Here is a 21,791-nt window from a genome sequence, read left to right as displayed (position 1 = left end):
AAAACGGTTTCTGGGAACAGGAGGAACGGGATGTGGCCGGTGCGGTGGAAATGCAGTCTCCACACGGAGCCGCAGACCAAGGGCCTGTCCTCAGGGAGGGAGACACAACCCTTCAATCAAGTGACATGAAACCTGACGTTTTTAACAGAAACGTACCTGTTGGAGGAGCCAGGCGAGCCCCACACAGCAGAGGGGTTCGCATTACGCTATGAGTGGGGCAACCTGACAGAATGGAGCCTAAAGCTCACGGTGTGGCACCGGCGTCACCCGTGAGCTTAGAAATGCAGACGCCCAGGCCCCTCCCCGGACCTGCAGAACCAGACTCTGTAACTCAAGAAATTTCCCTGAAATAGTAATAATGATGATGAACAGCCCGGGCCGGCAGATCTAAAGACCGTCTTTGTTTTCTGGGAAGTTCTCAGTTGAGCTACAGAACACTGAGGTTAAAGATGGTCCTTTAGGTCCTTTAGGCAGCAAAACATGAACCATTTACAAGAAAATCAACCAGACGGGCCTCAGGTGTCCCCACCAGAAGACAGCGGACACCTGCAGGACCCCGGTAGTCACACAGCCAGGCTGTCACCCAAAGGTGAGGGCAGAGGTGCGTTCCCACCGTGAAGGGTCTCCGGCAGCCATCAACCTCCCCAAAAATCACTCACCTGACAACGCACCCCAGAATCGAGTCAGATCTCAGGGATAAAACATCTGGCAGTGGAGTTGGTGGTGAGCGCAATGCACTGAAAGCCATGTTGGAACTGCCTCCATGGCCACCAGCCAGGAAGCCCTGGACCCCTGTCCTCTGGGGGTTTAATGGAGGCCTCGTTGGGGGCACAGTGGGTTAACTCATTGAACTCATCTCCAGCCCCTCTGCGCTCCTGGAGGGCAGGGGTGGGGCTGAAAGCCTGTCACCACAAGGGTGGTTCCCTGGCCACCACCCCTAAGGGCAGAGGTGACTGGACTAAGCTTTTGCGTTGTTATGTTTGTCCTTTTCTGCATTGATTAAATTCTTTGTGATGAGTATGCTTTTTACAAAAACAGCACCTTTCTGGCAAAGGACAAGTCTGGAGGGGCTGGAAGCAAATCTGTTAGGATTTGCCAGTTATTAAAGCTGGGTCATGACAATATGAAAATTTTTGTGCGATTCTGTATTTTTTAATTAAACGGGGTGGAGGGTGGGGGAGAATGCATGCCCAGCCCTCAAACTCTCATGTTCCTTTGTCTCCATTTGATGGATTTCACCCCAATCCAGTGATCAGGTAAGCAATGTGGGAACCACCCCCTCTCCAGAGAGGAATAGACTGGAGCAGGTGAAGTGGTTTTCAGGCCGGTCCACCTCGGCACCTGGATGGCCCAGGTAGAGTTGAGGCCAGTCAGCAAAGCTGCAAATGACCTGCAGGGGACCAGGGGTCAAGCTGGGGGTGTCCACCGCTGGCCCGGAGGAGGGAGAGGTGGCCTGGCAGGTGACTCAGGTTCCAGCCATCCCTGGGCCCAAGCCCCACATCGGGGCTGGAGAGCATGAGGAAGGGCTGGAATTCAGGAGGGCATCAGGGTAAACCCCCCCCCCCCCAGACGGGAGCTCAAGCCCCACAGAAAGCCTGGCCTCTTCCTGCTCTGGCCCCAGACCTGGGACCCCGTGAACAAAACTTCACTGCTGACGAGGCCACCTGTACTCCCCCAGGGCTGACGGCACCAGTGGGAAGGGCCACACTGCCCCCAAGAAGACGCCAGCAGGGGAGGAAGCCATGGGCTCTGCAGCCATAGAAAAAACCATAGAAGCAAAACCGTGGACACTGTTTCTCAAACTGCAGGAATGCGAGAGGCCTTGACCCTGGGTCCCCACGTCTGGGAGACGAGGCTTTCAGAACCGACGACTCGGCTGGAAAGTACCCTCAGGAACCTTCTGAAGCCCCGGGAAGCAGCAGGCTCTCGGCTGTTCTGCAGGGAAATCATGCTCGAGTTTCGCATCTGTTCCGGGGGCCGCAGCGTCTGGAGCGTTTCCGAGAGGGTTACCTGCCCTGTGCTTCTGCAGAGCCCGCCGCCACCCACGTTAATCGCTTTGTAATGGATGTGTGAGAACAGGCAGCCATTCAGGCAACTGTCCTCTGTACACGAGTTGAGATTTGATTACTTTTTTATCACTAAATTAAATTTCTTCTCTTGCTGTCTTGTTACATTACATCTCTCTAAATCTTAATAGACTGCAGCTTCTGCCCGCAGCTCGGGCCACGGATAACCATGTGGGACTCGGGGGCTGAGAGCCAGAAAGCAGGTGTGGGAGGGGACAAGGAAGGGACGAGGGGGGACGAAGGGAGGAGATGCCAAGGACATACCCAGATGTGGTGACATGCCGGCAGTGGGACACTGAGCAGGAGGAACAGCAGGCCCCACAGAAGAGCTGGGGACGCCGAGCCATCCCCCAGCCACGCTCCCGCCAGGCGAGGCCCGTCTTCCCTCTGCACCCTGGTGCTGCCTCCTGACGAGGAGACCTCCCAGCTGGTCCTCAGTCCTCGGGCTGCATGAGCTTTGGTGACGCCCCTGACCAGCAGGGTGTGGGGTCAGCAACCACATGAAAACCCACCTGGAGATCTGAAGTGTCTGCTCTGACAGGAGATGGGCAGGGGTGTGATGAGAATGGGGCGTGGATCACACGTCCCCCTCCTCTGACGTGTGCCAAGGAGCCTGCAAAACGGTGGGCGTTCATCTTAAACGAAGGACTCTATGTCCCCAAGTGTAGGTTGGCTTCAAAGCCTCGGCAGCTTCCGGAGACTGTCAGCCGCACAGTGGGGCTGCTGTGCGGTGGGTGGTGGGAAGCTCCGTCTCAGCTTCCTCCTTACTCACGCTGCACACCCACTGTCACTGAGGCACAGACCTCACTCAGGGGCCCAGGGGCGTCACATGGTGTGGATCTGAAATGCCACTGTCATATGCCCGGGGAGAGGAGCTATGTGGGGAAAGTTCCAGAAACTGAGGGGTGTGTGCGAGGGTGACAGCCTCAGGGCCAGGCCAGGAACAGCTGCCAGGGGCTGCGTTTGACAAATCCAGCTACTTGACAGCCACAATGTCCAGCATCTCATTGCAAATTGGAGGACGTGCAAAGAAGCAGGAGCACACAGCCCAAACCTGGAGAGAAGGCGGTCCATAGGAGCTTGTCCCCAATAGCAGGGGCTGCAGCAGGAGACCGTGGACCGGGCTTCCTGGGGACGGGGCCGCTGCCTGTCACCGCTGCTCTTACGGGGTCTGAGCCTGTGCTGTGGATTCCCTACTGTCACACGGAAACACTGGCCGTAGCAAAGCCTGGAGCAGGGCTGGAGCCGGGCCTCCCAGCCAATCCCAGCTCCAGTGGTCATCTCCCCGAAGGAGCAGCTCCGGCTTCAGGACCCCACTCACCGAAAATTCAGCTGAACTAATGGAAAATAACCAGCACACCTCTCTAAGGATAAATGAGGGCCCATTTCTTCCTGAGCTCAGATGTCCAGGCTTCGTCTCCCCAGGGCTCCTGCGCTCCGCTGGCTGCTGTGTGTCTTGAGGGCCCCTGCAGCTATGGGTGTGGTAGGAGGTGGGCTGCCTCAAGGCAAAGACACTTTGTGCGTTGGTGTGTCACTCAGGGTGGCCTTGCTGCTGAAACGCACCAGGTCTCAGGGTTGGACACAGTGGAAGCTTCTGTCTTGCTCCCACAAAGCCCAGCATGGATGTTCCCAGTTAGGTGGTTTTCAGAACGAAGTACCACAACCTGGGGGCCTGACACAATGGAATTTGTCCTCTCATGTCTGAGGCGGAGGTGTCACAGGGCTGGTTCCTTCTGACACCGAGGGATAACCCATGTCTGCCTCTCCCCGCCTCTGGAGGTTCCCGGCAGCCCTGAGCGTTCGTGGGTGTGTAGACCTCTCACTCCAAGCTCTGCTCTCTCCTCACATGGCCTTCTCCTCGTGTGTCCCCAGGTCTTCTGCTTCTTCGTCTTCTAAGGACGCCTTGGATGGAGGCCACCATACTGCAGTACGACTCCTCCTGACTGAAACGACCCTATTTCCAGACAAGCTCCCAGACACGGGGAATATGACCAGGACATACTTGTCAGCAGGCACTGTTCTGACCAGTATTTATGGACCGAATGTGCACCCCCAAAATCCATATGTTAAACCCTAATCCCCGTGTGATGGTGTTTGGAGGTGGGGCCTTTGAGAGGTGATCGAGTCATGAGGGTGGAGCCCCAAGAATGGGGTAAGAGCTCTCCTCAAAGAGACCTCAGAGAGCCCCCGTCCCTTCTGCCAGGTGAGGACAGAGAGAGAGGGCCACCTGCCTCCCGCGAGAGGCCCTCTCCAAAACCCACCATCGCAGACGGCCAGTCTCCAGCACTATGAGAATAAGTGACTCACTTTAAGCCTCCCTACTTGTGGTATTTGTCATGCAGCCCCAGGTCACTGACACAGGGGGCCCAGGGATCCTGGGTGTTTCCCGCTTGTGACATCACCATCATCATTGTGTGGCCCCAGGGTGACAGTCAGGACTCACTGGGACACCATGCTTTCAGCAGGAAGCGAGGGACCTGGGCACGCGCTCTGACAGCCAGACGCGAAAGCCGTCTCTGAAAAACACCTGGCTTTTGCCTCTCCTTCCGGGAGTTCTTACTCTGTGAGAGTATTTCAGCCTCGTCTTCCAATAAAGTAGGTCAGGAAAAAAACGAGTCTGTCCACAGCTGGAGTCCTCGGTGCCTGGAATACCCTCACTTGGGGGCTCAGCCTTGCATTGGGGACATGGTGCATGGGGACGGGGAAGTCCCCAAGGCTGGGACACAAGGTCTCTGTCGTGCGGGGCGAACGGCGGGGTCTCTGCTCCCGCTCCCCACATAAGGACGCAGGACATGGTGAGGCCAAAAAGGAACACCCACGGAGCCATAGGTAGGGGAGTCATACCACTATATTCTCACTGGCGGCTGGGCTGGAGACACAGGAAGCAGGATCTACATAATCTGCTTAACAGCAGTCCGCGCTTGCCAGCCCCCATCTTCTTGCTAGCCCCCATTCTTTTTTCTGCTAGCGTAGCCACAGCCGTTATATTAGTGGCCAATGGCCTACGGGTTACAGCTGACGGCCAACTAGCCACAGCTGCTGGCCATCTGATCGCAGTTGATGGCCATTTACTACCCGAGCCAGCACCTTTCCACGTGAGGCCGAGAGCCTGGAAACCGCTTTCTGGGGCTCTGTCCCACAGTCTCGCTGGAGGATCCAGCCCCTTGTTTAGAACCCACAGCTAGTCACGAGCGCCGGAGCTGTGCCAGTCATGGGAACACGGGGCAAGCAAAAGCAGGTGGAGCCACTTCTGTGTCGCCGGGTCTCACGGAGGAGAGAGAAGTCAAGTAAATGACATCATCAGTGAAACACGTGGGGGTGGGTAAGGCTTCCAGGGGGCCTGACGTTTGACGTGGAATTGGAGGGATGGCAAGGCTGGTTCCATGATGCATGCGGGGGCAGGAACAAGGGGACTGGATGGAGCAGAGCTGGCCCGTGACAGTGAGGCCGGGGGCGGGGTGGCCCCCTTGCTCAGCGAGCCCCCTTCCAGTTCGCCCGCAGCCCTCAGTCCCAGAGCGCCCTCCCACGCAGGTGGGTGGCCGCGGATTCATTGCGTGGGTGTCGCCCGTGGGCAGCACAGCCCCCCTGTGGGTCTGCTGCGGTACTTCAGCTGAAGAATTTGAGCTGATGGTAAAACCGTTACATTCTTTCTTTTTGATTTCATGGACTCCTGGGCCTTGGGTCCATATACAGTTTCCTCAGGTTTTCTTTGCAGGGAGGACAGTCCCTATACCCGCTCAACCCTGACCTGTAGCCAGAACCTGCACCCTCCCCCCTACAGACCTCCCCTGGCAGCTTGAAGCAGGCTGGGTCTGCAGGCCCACAAGGAAGTTTGGGAATGTGCCACGCGGGCCCCACGTCCCCACCGGACAGAGGGCTGACACTCCGTCTCCAAGTGAGAGAGGATGAGCGTGGAGTGGAGGCAGAAAGAGAAAGCCTCTTCCTGTAGGCCTGTATGTCTGTGGCAGGAAGCTGCACTGCGATATGCGGAAGTCACACAAGGGCTATTGCCACAGGGTGACACATCTGAGGCCCAGCACGGCCAGGCTTCAGAGGGACGGACGGAGCCCAGGCACCCTGACCACCCACCACTTCCATCCCATACAAACCCCACTCACCCGCCCCTGTGAGTGGGGGTCCTGAGTCCTTGGGAGGTTGGCCAGGCCTGGGTGTGTCGTCCTGATGCCATTGACCTCCATCCTACATGTCTCCTGCTCATCTGTGATTGTCATGGGGTTTCTGCCACCTTTCCAAGCCGCTGTCTCCATGGAGATCACTTTCCTCCTATTGACCTCCCCCCCGTATGTCCCCTGAGTCCCCAGGTGGGCACACCCACGCAGAGGGAACGAGTTTGCCAGCCACTATTCCCCACCCCCACCTGCTGCGTCCAGAATGCTGCCCGTCTTGCTCCGGTCAGCCAGGCAGGAGCCTGCAGGGCGCCCAGCTTGTGTGGACGAAGCTGCCAAAGGGGGTTAGATTCGTCGTTGAATCCCAGGCCAGGTTGGCACCGGCCCCAAAGGGCCCGGTGATGCTTCCTCCATGGGACCCACAGTACACGGGCTGCAGAAGCCAGCACTTCAGCTACTGAGTTGCTCCCCAGAGACAGCACAGACGGCACCGGACTGCCCTGACCCAGGGCTGGAATAATCGCCCTAAAGCTGCACTACGGCCCTGCCATTGTGCCGGCTTGGGCGTTCCAGTCACGGCCACACGGGACCTCCCTCCTCAAGTTCACGCTGTCTCTGCTCACAGACTTGTAAGCACTTGGCCAAAGCCCGCTGAGCTGTCACAAAAGGAAAAGGAGTAGTGTACCCTGAGGAGGTCCTGGGGGCAGGAGGGGCCTGCCCAGCAACAGTCTGCCAGCTGAGGACACAGGACAGGGCGAGGCCGGCCTCCTCAGCGCTGGGGCAGCCCAGCCCGCACGTCCTGACGAGTCCTGCCCCCTGGTTGCTGGCCAAGTTCCTCCTCGCCCAGGGAGGGCTAAGAAGATGGGAAGTGGTGAAGGCTGCTGACTTCTCTTTCTGGTGGAGATAAAATTAATTAAAAATAACAACAGACTGAGAGAAGGTCCCCTGTTCAGCACTGCCCCTCCTGGTCCAGCCCCAACGGCCACAACCACTGCTCTGCTCAGAGCCCCATCAAAGGAGCTTTAATGAGGATTTCTCCAGGCTGCAAGTTCTCACCACCTCAAGGAGAACAAAGGCAGATGTGGGGACACGCGTGACAAATGGCTTCCCCAAAAGCCTGTTTCAGGCACACATTGGAGCATGGGCAAAGGATGTTGTCAGAGCAGCTTGGGGCTCACGGTGAGAAATGCTCCTTCTTAAGGCTCAGAGAGCTGGCACCATTATTTCTTCACTCCTCGATTTTTCCCTGTTGGTATTTGAGTAAAATGCATTATCCTGATAAGCCTGCTTTTCAAGGAAAGAAAAAAGAGAGTGGCATCAATTGCAATGTTAAGGATGTAAATTCAGGGTGGGGGGAAAAAAGCCAGGTGCCGCACAAGACGAGAGTTCCCGTGAATGTAAGTCACTGCCCTCTGTGGACACGACTCTCCTGGGTATTACAGCAAATCATTAACGAGAGGCACAAGTGGTATCCTGACCACAGTGGGTGGGATGGAATGGGGGCTCCCTTGCTTTGTCAAGTCATTCATCACTCCTCGAGGGTCAGCTATCACATCATTAAGGCGAGGTGTGGCTGCAGGTAACAGAACCTCTGAATGACAGTGGCACCCAGCAGTGCAGACGTTAAGGCTGCCAGGTGATGTGCAGGCCTCAGAGACACCAGAGCCCTGGGCTCCTTCTGTCTGTACTCTGCTCTCCCGGCTATTGTCACCGATGGTCAGCCTGGGGGGTTGCCACCACATCTGCTTCCAAGCTGCAGAATGGGAAGGGAGAGAGGGAGGAACCCACCCTCCCACCCCACCTGGAGGCACTGGCTTGAACTGAGTCACCTGGCTGCCCGAACCTAGCTGCAAGGGAGGCTGGGAAGTCGAGTCCTTATTCCAGGTGGTCATTTGCCACCTAAATGTCAGAGGGTTTGTAACTTGGAGGAAGGGAAGGGTACTGGGGACCCTACCACAGCCTCTCAGAGGTAGAGCAGAAAGCAAGCTCAGCCCTCGTCTCAGTCCCTCCAGCTGCTGTAACGAAATGCACAGACGGGTGGGGGCATGGCTTATAAACGACAGGGGTCTGTGTGTCTCGGTTCTGGAAGCTGGAAGTTCGAGATCAGGGTGCCAACAGAAAGAGGCTCTGTTGGACAGGGGCCAGGGGCGTCCGCCATGGGTTGGGGCTGTTAGGCCAATCACACATGGGCTGCCCAGTAGGACTACTTAGCGTGTGTTTGGTGGACAAATTGAAGATGTCCCAAAGGCAAGCTGGCACAAGCACCTGGACCTCAGGGTCTCTGACACTGAGACCGCAGCCCCTGGGCCAGGTGCTGAGCAAGGGTCTGCCACAGGCCCTCTGTCTGCGGGGAGCTTTCAGACGAGCCCGTGAGTTGGGGTGGCTGAGACGAAGAACAGCTTTGCCTGCCGCCCACACTGCCTGGCGAAGGGCTGGGGCAGACCCTCCCGGGTGCAGCCTGGGTTTCTCATCCACACAGGCAGAGCGAGGGAAGAAGTGCTGAGGGAAGAAGTACCTGGACATGTCGGATGGCCAGGCTTGGAGACAAGGACCCCCGCCTGGGCACGGCACCCTCAGCCCGCCATGGAGGGGGAGCAGGGCTCCTGTGTCATTTTGTCTGCAGGCCACGTTCCTAGCACTTTTCACATAGCCACTCGTTTTGCAGCAGCCCGACCTCTCGTCCCATTCTGGGGACCAGGAAACTGAGGCATGGAAAGTAAGGTCATTGGCCGGAAAGTGGGAGACCTGGGGTCTGAAACCAGATGGTCCCGTCTAGGTCTGTAAAGGGGCGGGGCTACCAGGAGAGAGACAGACAGAGAGGACAGCTAGTTGGTGCCAAAGCTGCAGCACGCAGGCAGGCAGCGATCGGTCTCTTCATGAGGAAGCCTCCCTGTACTCCTGCTCACTCCAAACCAAGGCTCGCCATTCCCAGCTGCCGACCCCATAGGTCCTGCCTGGAAGGGAAGGGAGCCAGCCTCCTTCTGCACCCTGCTCCCAGCCCAGCCCAGCCCACTGGCCATTCGCTCGGGTCTGGGGCGGTTGTCCAGTCTGCAATGCGCTGCTGCCATCTGGTGGGCACATGTGGTCCTGCATGCCCGGGACACGGGCTTCCCTGCCCTTTTCCTCAGGAGGTGGCCAAGCTCAGCTCACCTGGACCCTTACCTGTGGCAGGTGGGCCGGTGCCTGTGGGTAGGTTCACACTCACCTCCCACGGTTTATTGTCCAAATGAAGAGTGACAGCAGCCCAGCACCATCACCTAGACTGAATCTTCTCCTCCATCCTGTGTCCAGGACCCAGAACCCCACTCACCAAGGTTCCTTCCTGTGTCCTGCTCGCGAAGCTCTGAAGAACACTGGTCAGGTATTTCCCAGACCATCCCTCAATCTATTTGTGTTGCTCTGATGTCTCAGTTTCTGGGGTCCTGGATTTGGAGATAATTACACAGAATTCAACACCTTCGTGTCATGCCACATCAGGGTATGTGCTGTGAACGTGGCGGACTCTGCCGACCTTGACCCCTGGGCTAGGTGTTGGCCAGGCTTCTCCGCAGTCAACCCACACTAGGGGACGGGGGCTGTGACCCCAGGGCCTTCACAGGGCCTGTCCCATCATCCCTGCCCACACCCAGAGGGGCCGGGCAGCGTGCCCAGGTCACGGAACTGAGACGAGAACATGGCTCTCCACACCAGCAAGTCCTGTGCCTGCAGAAGGCACAGGTGCGGGCTGAATGCAGCTCTGCACATCCGTTGGTCTTGAAGACCCAGGTAGGAACAGAAACAGACCAAGAGGGGAAAGGAACAGACCGGGTGGAAACAGGAACAGCAGGTTGCTGATGCCCAGGCAGGACCTGGGCATTTGCAGGACCAACCATCTGGGCTTGGGCACTGGGCAGAGGCCCCTCACACAGCTGCCAGGAGCCAGTGCAGAGGCCACACATCCCAGCCTGGGGACTCCACCTGCGAGCCCTGCCCCCACCTGGCTGAGCAACAGGACCAGCTCTTACAGCAGCATGGGCGAGGGTCTCAAACCTCATCTTGAGGCCGGGACGTGCACAACCTTGGGTGAAAGCACACCCAAGCCCCCATGGGTCTGGGGCCAGGACTCAGTCTCGCAGGTGGCAAGGCTTCTGTGGTTTCTCCCTGAGGAAAGATGAGTCCTAATGCCTGTGGTGGTCCCCCAGCACCTGCAGCCCAGCCTTCCCATGCCAGACCCCCAACGAATAAAAGCCTTTGTTAAAGGCATGGGCCACTGGGGCCTGGTAGGGCTGAGGATCCACTCAGAACTGAGGGGTCCACCCAAGGTGAGGGTGTCCACGCAGGGCAAAGGGCCCACCCAGCCCATGGAGCACGGAGCGATGCCCCCTCTGTCCACTAGGTGTCAGGCTTGGCCGTGCTCTGTGCAGCCACCAGCAGCAGAACCCTGGGCGTGGGGACCTACACTTGTGAGCAAGCTCTCAGCACACCTGCTGCTCTAAGTGACGCACTGTGGGCTCCCCGGCCCCTGGTGAAGAGAGCGTTCAGACGGGAGCCCGTGGAGCCCCACACATCCGCGTGGGCAAGAGTCTCTCCCCGAGGCCCCAGTCATCAGGCAGCGCGTGCTCAGGCCTGGGCACTCCTGCAGGCTGAGTCAGGTTTAGGCCGCCTTCCTAATGAGCTGCGGTGGTGCAGGCCTGCTGCCTGGGGACCCCGGAGGCCCTGAGCCGGGTGGACGGCAGTGTCCGTACTCCTGCGTCCCCATCCTGGAGTCCTTGCCACCAGCCCCCAGCATGGGGCAATGCCGCCATGGGGCCTCACCTCCAGGCCCGGTGCCCTTGCAGGTAGGAATTGTTCCTTCTAGGAGCCTGTCACAGCTGCCCCAACCAGCTGCTGCCCCAGGACTACCCGCTCCTGGGAGGGGGACCGTGAGCCACCAATTGGCCTGAAACTCTGACAGCCCGCGTGCGGGTTGCCAGCCCAGGGCGCTGAGGCCTGAGCCCCGCCCAGGCGGCCCATTTATAGACCACACCTGACAGGAGTTTACGATGAAGATGTCTGTGTGTCCGTCACTTGTGAACGTGGCTGCCCATCAGTGACATGTATGACAAACACGGCACTGTCACAGGCATTTTCCAGACAGCCAGTTGTGGGCTGTCCACCAGCAACCCCTGTGCAGACCCCAAGGTGGGCTTCAGGGAGGTGCCCTCAGCCCTCAGCCCAGGCTGGCTCCTGGGGTGGGGGGAGCATGGGGCCACCGTCCTGTCTGGCCCTGGTCCCTATCCCAACAGCCCCTCTCAGCTGTCCCCCATCACCTCACCAGCATGTCTCCCACCCCTTCCTCTAAACCGCCCCTTTCTGTGGGAAACCCGTCCCATCCTTCATTTATTGAAGCAGGCAGGAGCTATTATGGACCATTTTGTCGCCGTGGCAACCGCTGTGGTCTGAAGGGTTTGCAGAGGCCTGGTGAGGCGGGGCAGCTGCTGTGATGGGAAGTGAGAGGGACAGCAAATCAATGGGGTCTTTCATGGGGCTACGCGTGTCGCCGGCTTCAAACGTCGTCCCGCCGCCATCACTGGGAGGGCTGGGGACGGGACCAACACAGAGAGGCAGCGTGACATCTGGGCTCTGCCTCCCACATAACAAGCCTCCTTCAGAGGGTGAAAGCTGCCCCACCTGCCTGCCCCAGGCCCCTTCCAGGCTGAGGGGACGCCCAGCCGGTTGAGCAGGGGAACCCCCCCAGCCCCCGACCCCCTCCTGCTGTGGTCCCACCCCAGGATATCCTCACACCAGGGATATTTGGGGCCTCTGGTGGAGCTGTCCTCTGGAGACCCCACAACTTCCAGGAGCTCACAGCTACTTTAAAAAGCAGGAATAAAAACTACACATATTATAAAATAACTAAAGCCCACTAATTACAAGAAAGCTGCCCCTGTTCCACTCCTGCCATGTGACCGCCACCCTGCACTGCGACTCTTGTCTTTTCAAGGGATAATAGGAATGGCTAAGCTTGCTGATTTTCGCCCCTCCTCATATTATTTAAGTGCTTGGGGTGACTTTCTCCTTCAGTCCTTCACAGTAAGTGTACAAGGTGGGAACAATTATTTTCTCCCTTTTACAGATGAGAAAACAGACCCGGAAAAGTTAAATCACTTCCTTAAAGTCACACTGTTAGCAAGGGCAGAGTGGGGGCTCAAGCCCTGAAGCCTGGTTTCCAACTGGCATGACCCGCGCATGAACTGGACGCCCTGGTGGCTGTGGTCAGCTCTGAGACGCGCCCAACGCTGCTTCCCGCCCCCCAGCATCAGCTGACCCAGCCTGGGCCTTCTGGGGAGAACCAGAGGCCTTCACTGGCGTAGTCCAGGCGAGTGCACCACAGCCCACCCGCCGTGGGGCCTCTCGGCCCCCTGCAGCCTTGCTCCTGTGTCTGAGACGCCCACGGACATCACATCGACAAACTCGGGACCCCACATGGATCAGGCCCTGAGCTCTGTCCCAAACCGAGTGCCTGAGACTCCAACTTCCTTCTGTCCCACTGGCTCCCCGTCCTCTGGCTGGCACCCTGCCCCGTTTGCAAGATGATAAGTTAGAGTCCCAAACCGAGCCAGAGGGAGGATGACGCTGGGTTCTGACACACTGAGTGGGGCCCTCATCCCAGTGCAGGGGCCATGGGGCTTCTGCTGGGGTCTGCAGGGTCAAGGCTGGAGCAGGACCCCGGGCAGGTGTTTGGGGTGGGGCAGCAGGAGCTGTCCTGGGTTCCTACGGGAGGTTATGTTCCTCTAGCTGGCTCCTTTCCCACGAGGATGGAACTGTGATGAAAAGGTCCCAACTCACCGGGAAAGGTGCTGTCACAGCCCCTGTGCGGAGGCCCTCGCGTCCCTGACTACAGATGGTCAGGTGATTTCTGACAGTCCCACGTGAGAGCAGATGGGCCTCTGCGAATCCCCCCGGCCACAGCGCCAGTGTCTGTGGAGCTAATAACCTTCAGTAAGATGTCAGACGTTATCTTCTCTTTGTTTCCAGTCTATGGATGATCATCTAACTGTCCTTCCTCCCTCTAAGTGTCCCTATTCTGAGGGAAAATCTAATTAGACGGCTAAAGCCCTTTCCTTCGTGGCAAGATCTGAGTGGTCGCTCCACACGGTCTGGGAGCTGAGTTTCTTACAGGGCAATTCAGGGCTCCCAAGAGTACACCCAGAAGCTGCCAGGCCTTCTGATCAGGCACAGGGTCTCTCCCGTCACCTTCTTCGGTCAACTAGTGTGACGTAACAGCCTGTGTGGAGGGGGGCTGACCGGGCCAGGACTCAGGAGCACACCCACCTCAACCACTCCCCATCCTCCTCCCAGGACGTGCCCAGGACACAGCTGCGCTGACAGCATCCGCATGTGGGCTTTGCTTGGGCTGAACACACCAAGACGCTGCGTCCACCAGGGAGGGTCTTCAGGCTTAGGTTTACTCTAAATGGACAGGAAGGAGGGACTCAGTGGGGGGCCAGGCGACCACAACCAGATACAACCCGTTGCCACACTTGGCCCCACAAAATCCTAGGTGGGAAGACACATTAGACCATCTCGGCATGGGTCAGGCAGTCAGGAGGCTCACGTGGTCTCCCACCCAAGCCTCTCCATCAGACGCTAAGAGAACGCCCTCTCCACGTGACAGTTGTCATGGCCATGCCTGCACACCCCACCGGCAGTCTCCTGCCCTATGCAGCCCAATGTGACACACACACATGCGTGCACACGCACTCACATATACGCACACACACAGGAGCAGACGTTGGCTGCACAGCACTAAGAGGCATGCAAATGCTTAAGCAAAAAGCAAGTGGCATTTAGCAGAACCTACACATGGCAGATGGAGACAGACTACTCGGTACAGTGTGCTGTCAGCACCCACGACCGAACAAAACCCTCAGAGTTGTACTCGCTCATGAAAAGGAACAAGAACAATGTGGGTCTGGCAGCGACGTGTGCAGCAAATGACTGACGTGTGCCTAAGGCTGGGAACAGGCTGTTGCCTCTGAGTTCTTACTACGGGGGAATTCCATCCTGAGGAGGGAAATCCCTGTGAAGTCTGTGGCTGTCGCGCCTCAGACGCTGCTCATCCCCCCACCTGGGTGGGGGGGCGCGGGGCTGGGAGGACACTGGTAGGGTGATCAGAGTGCCTCATCAAGAGCCACCAGGAGAGGTGACAATGGCCTCCAGCAGGTGGATGCCAGGCTCCAGGCCTAATTGCCTCCTTCATGCCTAATTAGATCTCATTGTAGAGATAAAGGCTGTTACTTTGTATCACTGCTGCGTCTTTTTCTGCAGGATTGAATTCCTGCAAAGGGGAGACAAGTTGAGAGAGAGAAATGGACGGAAGCAGGTGGGTGATGATAGACTTTGGAATAAAATCCTGAAGACTCAGATTTATCCTGCAGCTTGAGGAAATTGAAGGGCAATTACATGACGGGAACTGTGCCTGCCTCCTGGTACCGTACCCGGAGCTGGTCGTCTTCGGAGACGTGCGGAAGCTTGGGACGCACTGGCTTCTTCCCGGGAGACACACAGAAGCACCGTTACTAGTAGTAACATTTCAAACACACTGCGAAGGTGCTTTAATGAGAGCGCCTGAAAGTGCCGGCACACTGAGGGGCTACGGGGTCCCCACGGCGGGGGGGCTGTGGGCTGTCACCTCTCCCAGGTTGGAGCGGCGAGGGGAAGTCCCGTTCATTCCCCAGCCGGATCCAGGACACACTCCAGGGACTCGGACCTGCGCGGCCTTCAGGTCGGGAATGTGGCGATCCAGTCCTTCCACCCTCTGCCACCAGAGGCCCTGTCACCTTTCCTTTCGTTGTCTCTACAGGACCTACAAGTAGATGTTTGAACCTCCCAGAGAAATAGCCCTGGGCCCACACACCCCAGACGAGGGGTGGACAGTCAGACCCCTCTTCAGAGTGAGGAGCGTCTCAGTCAGACGGGAACAGCTTGTGTAACCACAACGCCCCCACCACTGTGGGTGGACACGTCACAGGGCCCCTCGCACTCGCACTCTTCAGTGTAGGTCAGCAGGGACTTCTGCCCTTTGCCACCGCGTGGGGACCAGGAATCGAGGCTGGCACCCGCTTCCACAACCAGCAAGAACTAGGAGACCTGGTGAACAGACCTGTAAAGGCTCAAGCTGCATTGGCCGAAGCCGGTCATGTGGCCAGGCCAGCCTCCGGGGAAGAAGAAGGTAATCCTGCGCGGAGAAGGAGCGAGGGGTGAAAGCTGAGGCAGGACCTGTGGGCTGCAGAGAGGGCCCTGCATGCAGCGTGACGGGGAGACTGGGGTTCTGAAAGCAGAGACAGGATGCGAGCGATCACTCTGGCTGTGGACGCGCGTGTCACACCTACTTACTGCTGCGTAACCACTGATCCCCAAACGAGCAGCACCAAACAGCTCAAGTCGATGAACCTGGCAAACTCCGTCGGGGCCCATGTGAGCCACTCACAGGCTGCCGCTGGGCATTGGCAGGGCTGTGGTGTCACACGAGGCCCCACCGGGGAAGGAGAGTTTCACTTCCACACACACGGGGTTCTCAGCAAGACTACATTCCCCAGGGCCTCCGCGCCTCACTGGCTTTGAGCTGGAGGCCGTCCTCAGTGACTCGTCATGTGGGCCTCTCTGGCCCGGGAAGCCAGAGTCCTTGTATAACCTGACAAGTGACGTCCCATCACTTCTGCGTTTCCCATTCATCACAGGTGAGTCACAGGCTCACTCTAGGAGCGGGGTCACACCAGGATATGACCACCAGCTAGTGGGGCCCTTGGGGCACCTGGGGGTGCCCACACAGAGGGCAGGAGAACTGGAGAGGAGTTGTTGGCTACTGCACCAGTCTGAGCTTGAACCTGCCATAGCCACAGTCTGGAGCAGAGAGGACATGGTAAGACATGGCCACCTTTGGATACTTTGTGAAGGTGCTGAAAACAGCGTCTTTGGGTTATAAGACCAAGAGAGGCATCTGCTGTTTCAGCCTGAAGGTGGGGCTGTCCTGTCCCTACACTGAGCAGGGCGTCCCTCCCACGCCCTGGGAGCCTTCTCCCAGCGGAAGAGGAAGGAGAGGAGAACTTGTGGGAAACCCAGTGCAAGAGCAACACCCACCCACACGGAGCCCCAGTCACCCTCCAGTCATGCAAGGGGCCTCTGCCCCAACGGCACACTTCCCTTTACTAAATGGATTGATTGCTGTGTGAAAGGGGAGCTGCAGAGGCCCACGAGGCCCCGCCTGGGTCCCTAAATCAGCTCACCCTCCCACCTAATCCACTTTAAGACCAAAGGCGGCGGCTGGCCTCCAGTAATCGGTTTTTAAGGCTGCAGACACATCCCCAGGCCAGCGGTTGCCCAGGGCAACGGTGCCGGCTGAGGCAGTCCTGACACTGGGCTGCTCCCCGTTGTGGCTCATCCATCGCATTTATCCTGCTCTGCCAGGGGCTCGGGGCTGTGCTGCCGGGATGTGGACACAAGGAATAATTGTGTGGCAGGAATGCAGACAGAGGACAGGAACAGTCTCTGCCAGTTTCAGCTTCTTCTCGTACCACTCAGTTCAAAATGTACCCTGAGCTGATGGTCTCTGAGAGGACCCCAGCGAGACAGGGAAACGCACAGCACCTCCCCATGAAGATGAGATTCTGAGGGAACCTGATCCAAGACACTGTTCTCTGGGGAAGAAGTTTAAGGCCAGAGAAAAACATAAATAGCCCTTCCCCAGAGCTCCTCTCTGAGGAAGGACCAGGGGCTGCAGCGGCTCCCTCCAAGCCTCCCTGACCACCAGCTTCTGCCCTCTGCCTCAGGACCTTTGCGTGTACCTGTCCCGTCCCCCTTCTCCACTTCACACGCCTGGGTCCTCGTCACCAGGTCTCAGGTCTCTTCACCTCCTCACAGTGTCTTCCTGGACCACACGTCTGCGGTGGCCCCCCCACCCACTCTCCTGCATCTCAGGGCACTTGTCACATCTTGAAACTGACTTGTAATGAATCTCCTTGCCCAGAGCCCAACTGCCCAGAATGGGAGTTGCAGAAGGTTGTCAGCCCTGCTCGCACCCTCCCTGTACCCCAGGAAGGGAGTGAACGAATGAATGGGTGAATGAATGAGTGGGTGGGTGGTGGGAAGACATCTGCAGTCAGGACGGGGGGGTTGAAAATGGCAGGGAAGCTCTGTGCATGGCCTTCTCTCGGCCATACGTGGGCTGGCCCCAGCACAGGATCAGGCCCTGGGGACAGGGGCCGCGTGGCCGTGCAGCCCCTCAGCAGAGACACATCCAGCCAGAGAGTGAGGGCCTTGGCATGTCTGTGGAGACACAAGCCCAACCACCCACTTCAGCCTGGCCTGCCGACACCCTGCCCCAGCCAGCCCTGTCCTGCAGGCACCCTGGCCAGTGACCCTGCACCTGGACACAGGGAGGAGGCCTCACTGAAGCTGTAGCAGCTTTGAGGAGGCTGCCTCTCGTGGGGGACATTGTCTTTACTGAGGCGGAGGGTCTGGATTCTTCTAGCCCATGTATAAGAGGGTTCTGGGTCTTCAGTCTCCGAGTTCTTCCTGACAGCTCCTAGATGACAATCCCAGTGCAGGATGAGGCAGAAGGGGCGAGGCTGGGCGATGGCACTGGTCTGGCCAAACCTGTGCCTGGGGAGACTCCCCACGGCAGCCCCTCCCCTTCCCCCACGGCACCACCTGTAGGACCCACAGGTGTGCTGGTGCCCTGACAGGTACGGGAGTTTCCCTGGGCTGGGCCAGCTACCACCAGGTGGCAGTGTGGGGACATCCCGCCTGAGCCAGAACCTACAGGGTAGGTGGTCCTGAGGCGTTAGCAGACCTCCCACACTAGACTTGGGGCAGCGGGATTATTCCTGGGCCTGGCACCGGCACACCTGCACACACCTGCTGCTCTCATGGCAGCCTCACTGTCCACAGACGTGGGCTCCACCACCGTGTCCCTATGTGACCTTGAGCAAATTGCCTAATCTCTTGGTGCCTCAGTTTCCTCATCTGTAAAGTGGGGTAATGATAGCACCTCCCTTCTAGAGCTGCTATGAGGATGAAATGACATCATGTGTAGGACATGGGGACGATGCTCATACAGACATGCTAAGGACTGCTCCTCTCCACACCTGAAGTCTACAGCTGTGCCCCTGGGTCACCGCCGAGGACGGCTACACCAACACCACGCCGTCCTCCCACGCAGGCCTCCGAAGCTGAGGCCGAGGACGGCTACACCAACACCACGCCGTCCTCCCACGCAGGCCACCGAAGCTGAGGCCTTATGAGACAGCAAACAGGCAGGCTGAGAAAGGGGTGAAGAGCGTGTGTAACACAGCAGGACGTTGGGGAGCTGGGTGGGTCAGAGTGGGAGCCCGCACAGCTGACTGCCACCCTGCAGGGCTGGGACCCAGCACTGCCACAACTGGTCTTTCAGAAGCTGGAAGCCTGGGTCTGGGGGTGGAGACCCCTTTTGTACAAATGTATGGCCGGCCAAATAAGACGCGCTGGTGGGCTGGGTGTGGCCTGGGAGCCCTGCAGTGTGACCTCTATTCAGAGTGCAGGTTACACATGGATTCTGGGCGTTGGGAACACAGTGCCAGTCTTCCAACAGGCCTGTGCTCAGTGGCTTCACGAGTCAGAAGGCGATGTCCCACACGCCCCACGAGCCAGCTGTGGGTGGGGTGGTGGTCCTGGGACAGCAGCTGGGCCCGCTGTGGGGCCCCGCACGGCACATGTTCCGCAAACCAATTCGTGTCTGAGAGCCTGGGCTCTGGACCCAGAAGCCTGGGTTTGGAATTCATGTCTCTTCCCAGATTGTTAGTGGGGTGAAAATTAATGAAGGGAACCCGCATTTAAAATGGAGCGGGGAGGCCACAGGGGGGGTGCTCGCAGCCCTCGCTGCCTGTCAGTCGCTCCTCAGAACGCGGTCAACTACAGACCGTCCGCCCAGGAACCCTAAGTTAGGGACTCACCCAAAAGAGCCGCCTTGCAAACTGGCACGGAGTGACTACTCCAGCAGGAGGCAGGGAGGTTTCCTTCCTTGCTACAACTCAGCCAGTGAGACACCGGCGCGCCCCGAGCTCTGCTTTCCTCCAAAGGACTTTTATTCAAAACAGCCCCTCCCAGTTTCCTCCTTTTTCTCTGTGACGTAACATTTCTCCCCTCTGCTTGTGCGACTGACCTATAGTTTAGCTATAGCTTGCTTGTCCAGAATTGCAGTTTCTCTGTTGCTGAATAAACCCATTTTGCTGGGACGATAACTGGCTGCTTTATTTTTTAGGTCAACAGTAGACTGTATTGAAAATGGCCAACTCAAAAAAATAAATAATAAAATAAAATTAAAAATTAAAAAAAGAAAATGGCCAAGTCAGCAGTTTTCAGTCCCACGTGCTCTTCCAGAACCTGCCCACACACTTGCCCTCAGGAGCTAGAACCCAGGCCCCTCCCTTTGAAAGCCGATGCCCTCCTGGTCTGTGGCTGCCTCGGGATGCTGTGGCCTCAGGGATGCTGCTCAGCTGCTGAGGCTTGGGCGTCAGTGGCCAGAGTCTCACCTGGTTTTGTGTCTGTGCTCCAACCTGTGCGCCTGGAGCCACCCACCTTGCTGTGAGGCTCAGGCCACGCGGGAAGGCCAGTATCCTGCTGAGATCTCAGCTGACCCGCCAGACCTGGGAGAGGACCTCAGCCTCAGCTCCAGCCAAGTGGAGCTGAGACCAGTTCAATCCACCAAACCCTGTCCAAACCGCAGATTTGTGATAGAAATTAAGGCTGTCCTAGTTGTATGGCACTGAATTTGAGGGTACTGTGTTATGAAGCAACAGGTAACTGTTACCAAACTCGCGGTCGCAGTTTGGGGTGCTCTATTCAAGGACAAGAGGCCATTGTCATTAGGTGGTTTTATTTACTTGCAGTGAGTAAAAGAGATGGGGAGGTTGGGGAGGGTTCATATCCAAAGCCTTGTCTCCCCAAGAGTAGCTTAGTCATTATTTATACTATCTGGTCAATTAATTACATGTTGGTTTCTTCTTTGCAGTTGGCTACACTTACACTTAGAGAGCTGGGTTTCCATAAACTCATCCTGTTCACTGTGCCATCTGCACAGTGCTACATTTTAACATTTAGCAAGAATAACGTTTAGTACCTAAGAGCTGCCCAGACCTTGAAATCCTTGTGCTATCTAACATAATTGAAAACTGTCTACTCAGCAAGGGCCTTGAACGAGCCATGTAACGCCTCTGGGCATGTTGTCCACACCTGTAATTGCAAATAATAAGTGCCCATCTCACAGAAGTCTTGTGAGGATTATATAAGGGTGTATATATATTGCACTGGGCTGGACAGCGTTCCCTGAACAACCATGTCCCCTGGATCTCAGAATGTGGCATTATATGGAAATAGGGACTTTGCAGAAGCAATTCGTTGAGATGATGTCATCCTGAACGAGGTGGGCCCTGAATGCAGTGACTGGTGTCCTTACAAGACGTACAGAGAGGGAGTCCGTGTCAAGGCAGAGGCAGGGCTGAAGCCGTACATCTGCACGCCAGGGAGCACTGAGGATGCAGGCAGGAGAGGCTGCAATGACCCTCCCCTGGAGCCGTGGTTTTGGACTTCTGGCCTCCAGGCTGTAGGAAAATACCTCCCTATTTCCGCTCAGCCGGTGTGTGACTTGTCACGGCAGCCGGGCACTCACACTTGTAGAAAGGACCAGTAGGTGTTCACTGCTGCCCATCCGTGCCCATGGGCACTCTGCTACCCTCGATTCCAGGTGAGGTGAAAATGTTACTTGTAAAGTGACAAAATAAAAGCCTACATCCCACAGGTCCACTGGCTCCTAACAGGACTCTTGTGATGGAATCTTCTAGAAAGCACCCTCCTTCTTGGTAGTGGGGACTGGTCTCATGGTGGTTTGCATACAGCATGGGCAGTGTGGGGATGGCTGACGAGAGGGGGAGGCTGAGCTCCGACCGCCATGGGACGCCCACCACCACTGCCGGTCTCCCCCACACCCAGCATTAGGCTGGGGTCCTTGGCCCCGGGTCCCCAGCCGGGAGGCTTGGCTGCTCAGGTGGGTCCTGCTGCCCAGCCACCCCCTGCTTCCTGGATTCCTGGGCTGGGGTGGGGAGACCTCTGATTTGCGGCCCTTCAGCCACCACCTGCCTTTCCAGACCAGCAGCTCAGAGGCCGCCCTCCACATGGAGACGTTGCCACAGACCCAGAGTGAGCTGGGCTGCAGCTGTTCAGAGGCTTTCCCTCCAGAGTCGGCACCGAGCCCTCACTAGCCCTCACTCCCTCCTGCCTTCAGGGTCCTGCCAAAGGCATTCCACTGTGGGGCCGGCCTCTGCCCCACCCCCACTCCAGAACAGAGCAGAGTTGTCCTGTCCACGGCCAGACAAAGGCCCACAGAGCCAGAGGCCTGGCCATCGTGTGTGCCAGTCTGTGAGCTCAGGCATGTGTGCACAGAAACACTATGTGCACACACGTGAACACATATGTGGGCCTGTGTGAACATGCCTGTGCAGAGGCATGCCTGTCTGCTGTGCACACGTATCAGTGGGTTCACACGTGTGTGCTCTGCTTATGAACACGGCACACGTGGAGCTGGAGTCAAGTCTGCCCATGAACC

The sequence above is a fragment of the Rhinolophus hipposideros genome (genome assembly GCF_964194185.1).
Source record: "Rhinolophus hipposideros genome assembly, chromosome: 24".
Classification (NCBI taxonomy): Eukaryota; Metazoa; Chordata; class Mammalia; order Chiroptera; family Rhinolophidae; genus Rhinolophus; species Rhinolophus hipposideros.
The sequence above is the reverse complement of the archived record's forward strand: the minus strand, read 5'-3'. Positions refer to the sequence as shown.